Below are 6132 nucleotides of genomic sequence, written 5' to 3' on the forward strand. Positions count from 1 at the left end.
TCTCTGGACTGTGTTGATGTCAGTTACCTAGTTTTGACATTACGCTACAGTTATATACAAAACGTTAACATTGGGGAAGGCTGGCCCAAGCAGGCACACACTCACGAATCTATAAATATTTCATAAGACAAGTTTTTAAAAAAACACACAATTCAGCTATTCTTTAACAGAATGTTTGCATTATTCTTTGTTTAAAAAATCCACATGACTGGGCTAACCATAAATTTCATGAGACAAGTCTGCCTAACGTCAGCGCATAGATTAAAGTTTTAGTAACTCTTATTCACCAAGTATAAATAAAGCACGAGGACCTAACACTCAGATTTTGCTCTTAAAAATCATGCTATCCAACACCCTGACTGTCCTACCAAAGTGGGGGCATCTAGGAACGGTAACCTTAAGATTTCTGGAGTATGCTAGGTTCGGGATCCCAGCCTAAGTCACACAATTTCATTTAGTCCTTAAATAGAATTTTAAAAATAATAACAGTTAAAATGTATTGAGCACTGTGAGCACTGAACAACTGACTCAACTACCTATTACACAGCAGAAGGTTTGAAGAGGACTCACAAGAAATAAGAAAATACGGTCTTGGTTCATACCGCACACTTAAAGGAGAAAAAAAATGCATACTTATGCTTTCTAAGTCCTTGGAAGTTTGTCTGGGGGATGATAAGAAAAAATGGTCAGGGCACCTGGGTGGCTCAGTCTGTTAAGTGTCTGTCTTGGGGTCAGGTCATGATCTCAGGGTCCTGAGATCAAGTCCTGTGGTGGGCTCCGTGCTCAGCAGGAGGTCTGCTTGTCCCTCTGACCCTCCCCCGCTTGTTCTCTCTCTCTCTCTCTTTCTCTCTCTCTCTCAAATAGATAAAGAAAATTTTTTAAAAACCAAGAAAAATGATGGTAGAGTATTCCAAATAAGGATATTCAGTCTGATTTGAGTATTTATTGAATACTTACCCTGGGCACCTGTTGTGCGACTGATGGACTGAAGTGCAGGGCTTATCAAGGAGGCCGTGGCTTTGGAACTTGTCACAACAATGCCACCTGTGTGACTCCAACGCTATCACTCCTACTACTGTTAACTGCTGCACATTCAGCATGTCTTTAGGTTTCTACAGACATCATCACATTTAATCTTCACGAGAACGTTGTGAGATGGCATTATTATCCAGATTTTAAAGATGGAGAGACCGAGAATGGAGATGTCAAGATGCTTTCCCAGGTCAGAATTCAGATTGGATTCCAGGTCATCTGATAGCAAAATTCATGCTTTAACCATTCATCCATGTGTCTTCCCCCAGCCTCCTGTTCTAATTCCTTTTTGTTGGTCTTTTCTAGGGGTCTCAGTGGCTTTCCAGCAGACCTCAGGATTGGGCATTTCCTTGACTTCTCATTCTTCTACTCTGTCCCCTTCCCCCTGCTCCCCGATCGCATGTGGAGGATGAAGCGGAGCCCGAGGAGCAGGTAGTGATCTTCCAGCAGAGCTTTGGGCAGTGACAGAAGCAGCTGAGAGAAACGTGTGTTCACATGCACACGCACACCCATCTGGGAGAATTACTTTTCACTGATTTAGTTACAACAGTAAAACTAGCTGGTGAAGTGGTTGAGTCTCTTCCTCAGGTCTTTTTAACATTTAAGACATTTTCTCCTTGGTGATCTGAGGCCAGAGACTATGCACAGAGAATTCTCCGGAAAGACTCCTCTACTCCTGCACACTCCCTTGGGGGTTCCATCCAGGCTGACTTCTGCAGAAAAAGACGGCCAGCTTGTTCCAGTTAGCTTTTGCTGTGAGACAACCACCTCTGAACTTAGATGATGGGGCTCTGTGTGTTGACCGAGCTGAGCTGAGCATTTCCCAGTCAGGGTCCTTCCTATGCGGCCCTTCCCTAGTGGCCGGGTCTGGACTCCTCTGAAGGCTTCATTCCTGGAGCCTCAATTCAAATGGTTGGAAAATCTGGGGCTGTTTGGGCTTCTCTTCATGTAGCCTGTCCACCTAGCTGGCTTTCTGGCAGCATGATAATCTCCGAGGAATTAGCAGGCATTCCCCTGGGGCTGGACTGTCCCCACTTGTAAGAGCCAATTCTGTGTCTTTCTTTCCAACCCCTCATTCAGCGCTCTCCCCTTGGTAGCCTGAAATCGGCCATGGTGGGAGGGAGTACTTATACTATGAAAACTGCCAAACCCTACACATCAGGGCTCCTCCCCACCCACCTTGGCAAGAGTCAGGTTGCCAGCCCATGACTTTACACAATGCTGGCTTCCCCCAGAGGGAGTAAGCCAAGAACCCCCAGCAGGAAGCTGCGAAGCTTCTTAGAACCTAGCCATGGATATCCCCAATGTCACTTTTTTCTTATTTTATTGGTCCAATGATTCCCCGAGGCTAGTTGTGATTCAACAGGAGAATTATCCTCCGTGTCCCATGGAAGGGTTGCAAAGCCATCGCACAGCATAGGACCTGGCACAGAGTCGGTGTGCACACCAATGCTGGACGAATAAATGAATGAGTAAAGCCACTTCACACACTGCACAGCACTTAATTGGGGTGTCCTTAAGTCACCCTAAAAGGACAAAGTCTTCCGGGAACTTCTGCTTCAGCATCATAGAGGTCGATGATTCTGAATTCCCCAACAAACCGAAATTGAAAATTGCTGGATACAGACCTACTTACACTCTGTCTACAGGTATTCACAGACCTGCTGGCACAAGCCCTCCCTGCTTATGTCCTCAACCGGTACTAGATGGATGACGATCGCAGAATGCTTATTTTATAGCTGTTTTTATACCACTGAGGGCTGCTTTGCCTCCCTAAGCAAACTGCAAATTCTTTTAAGAGAGTTCTCATATATTTCTTTGTCATTCCTTTTTCCTGCTGTGCCCAAAGCAGATAATTATACACACACACATGCACAGATACCTCAAAGATACATGATACTTAGAGATTATAAGCCTTAAAAGGAAAGCAGGAAAGGAACTAAAAATTCTTAATTGCTGGGTTTCAGAGCCTTCCCATCTAACTGTTAGATTCATGTAGCGATGTTGGCATTATTACTTCCATTCCGTCTCACAGTTGAGGAAAACGAGTCGCAAGAAGGCTTACCAGTTTGGTCAAGGCCATGTTAGGAAGACGAGCTGGGATTCAGCTGCAGACTTGCACGGTTCCCAGGCATGAGCTCGACGTACTCCTCAGGCCATCTCCACGCTGCAATATACACCCCTCCCCCTGCCTTCCCCCATTCCCTCTACCTCCCCCCTTGAAGTATCTAGAAGTCATAACAGTCCTGGGTCACATAGGTGGCTCAGTGGGTTAAAGCCTCTGCCTTCGGCTCAGGTCATGATCCCAGGGTCGATCCCAGCCCGATGCAGGACTCTCTGCTTCGCCGAGAGCCTGCTTCCTCCTCTCTCTCGGCCTGCCTCTTTGCCTACTGGTGATCTCTGTCTGTCAAATAAATAAATAATAATCAATGTCAAATAAATAAATAAATAAATAAATAAATTTGACAGACAGAGATCACCAGTAGGCAGAGGCAGGCAGAGAGAGGAGGAAGCAGGCTCCCTGCTGAGCAGAGAGCCCGATGCGGGGCTCGATCCCAGGATCCCGGGATCATGACCCGAGCTGAAGGCAGAGGCTTTAACTCACTGAGCCACCCAGGTGCCCCAAATAAATAAAATCTTAAAAAAAAAAAGAAGAAGAAGAAGAACTCATAACACTCCTGATGCTTCCAAGCCCCCAAGAGAGTAATCAGTGTTTCAAGTTCTGCTCTTATACAACATGTCCTTTAAAAGCTTAGAAACACAGGAAGTGAAAAATGTCTTCTACTGAGACAGGAGTGAGCCTGACAGGAGGGAGGTCAAGCTAAAAGGCCACCATGATAACTCAGGGCAAGGGTGTTGGTGGGTCGGACCAAGGGAGTGGTAGTGAGCGGGATGTGAACATTTTCCTGGGATAGTAAGGAGGCAGAATCACCAGATTACGGATGGACTGGACTCTGCGGGTGCTGACTGACCACGGCAGAATCATGCTGGCTGCACTGGAAAGGGGAGAAGAGAAGGAAAGCCTGGAGGAGAGGCCTCCATGTTCCTGGAAGGAGGTGATTCTGGCTTGAATGAGGAAAACAGCCTTGGAGGTGGAGAATGGATGGCTTTGAGAGGCAACCTGGAGGCAGAATCTGCCGGATGTGTTGGCAAACTAGATGTAGGAATGTGAGGATGAAGGAGGGTTCCAAGATGAAGTTCAGAAATCTGTCATGGAAAACCAGGAGCTTTTCGCTGAGCTGGGGGACACAAAGGGGAGCAGATTTCAGGTCAGGATGAATTCTGGACATGCCAAGTTTGAGGCGAAACTGTAAGCCAGAGCTGACTGCCAGTAGACAATTGCATTTAAAACAAAACAAGCATCTCATCGAAATGAGGTTCTTCGTTCCCTTCAAAGGTTAGAGATGAACGCCCCCATACCCTGCGTGACAGGTTCTGTGTCAAGGAGTAAAAGGGCTCCGTGATTCTCCATGTTTTCACTCCATGGTGGTTCAACTCTCTCTCCAAAAGCCACCTATCACCTATCACCCTGCAGGTGCCTCCGTCATAACCAAGATGTCTTTATTGAGACTTCCAGAGCTAATAAGAGCTGTGCGATTCAATCAGTGACAGAGCCTGTTATAACTCATCGAAAGTGTAGCAGGGAGCTTCCAGTAAATCCCTAGGACCACAGGTCTACCCGCACACACGCACCCCAACCCTCATGCTCCCTTCCTGTGAATTCCTATGGCCGGGCTCTGAGATGCATTCCTACCCTTCTGTGCCACACAGCAGCTCAGCCATTGTTTACACAAGGTCCCTGCATGTTACAACAGGGAGTGGGGGGGCCCCTTTGTTTCCTGCTGTACTCCAGCAAAGGAAGGCTCTCCAGAGAGCTGTTGCTTTTCTGCACATCAGCTTTTATCACAGGACCCTCCTGGGGCGGGGGTGGGGGGGTCACAAAGCCAAACACAAAGCCAGTTGTCAGGACGGAGGGCCCCAGCCCAGAGGAGACCACTCATTGCCGCTTCACCCGCATGCTGGTTATACAACAGGAACCTGAAACCAAGCCCAGATTCGATTTCCATGCCCCCCCGGTGAGAACCAGCCCCTGCAGCTCGGAGCTGAGTGGGGGTTCTGCTGGTCCAGCTCAGAGTCTACCGGCCCACAGGGTGGACACCACTTGGCAGGGACCCAGCCCTCCTCCTCAGCCAGCGTGTCCCTAGAACTGCCTCCCATTCTACCCAGAGATGCCCTGCAAAATCCCCCTCAAAGTAAGCTTCTCCAGATGGAAACCCACAAAAGCAGAGCTTCCTTACCTGGGAGAAGGTCCTGGTGACCATGAGGAGAAAAAAAACACCACGTTCTAACAGAAGGGACAGGGACTTACAGGGCCAATCTGTTGGTTTTAAAAGAAGAAAGGTGACTTCATCCCCTGGTGCCGTGGAGTTTAAAAGAGCAATGAGTGCTCCCTAGCTGAGCCAACTCTGTCTCATCGGTGATGACTCCATCCAAATTATGCAGCCACTGCCCAGACATGCTCAGCCTTCGGAAGGTAAATTGCTGGAATCCGACCAGCCCTGTTGTTTTCAAAGAGCTTCCCAAAGTCCTGAACACCAATCACTTTAACTGGCACCAGAGATAGGGAAACAAGCACTTATTTTCCCGGAGTCATATCATTACCTCCTGAGTATCCAACTGTCTGAAAAACAGCATTCTAGGAAGGAAAACAGATATTTAAACTTCTGAGAGGTCAAAATTCTTGGGGAAGGAGAAGAGACAAAGGACGGAGAAGAAACAGGAGATTTCAGCCAGGAGGAGGGGCGGCGGTGAGCTGCTGGGGCGATCACCTTGCCAAGAGGTTTTCAGAGTTGGTGGATTTGCAAGCACAGAAAGGTGACAAAGAGGTGACGGTCTGGACGTGGCAGAGGGGAAAGTATGCAGTTAAGCCACGGGATGAGTCACTGTATGGAAGGAAAGCGTGGCAGCCTTTCTAATGAAGGCAACCGATTTTTATTTACTTTTTACTGAGTATGGTGCCACTCAAGCAATTTGGGGCCCATTGTGACAGCTCAAAACAGGCCCACATTCCACCAAGAATGTTGGGGAAACAGACGTTTA

This window comes from Meles meles, chromosome 8, assembly GCF_922984935.1.
Source record: "Meles meles chromosome 8, mMelMel3.1 paternal haplotype, whole genome shotgun sequence".
NCBI lineage: Eukaryota > Metazoa > Chordata > Mammalia > Carnivora > Mustelidae > Meles > Meles meles.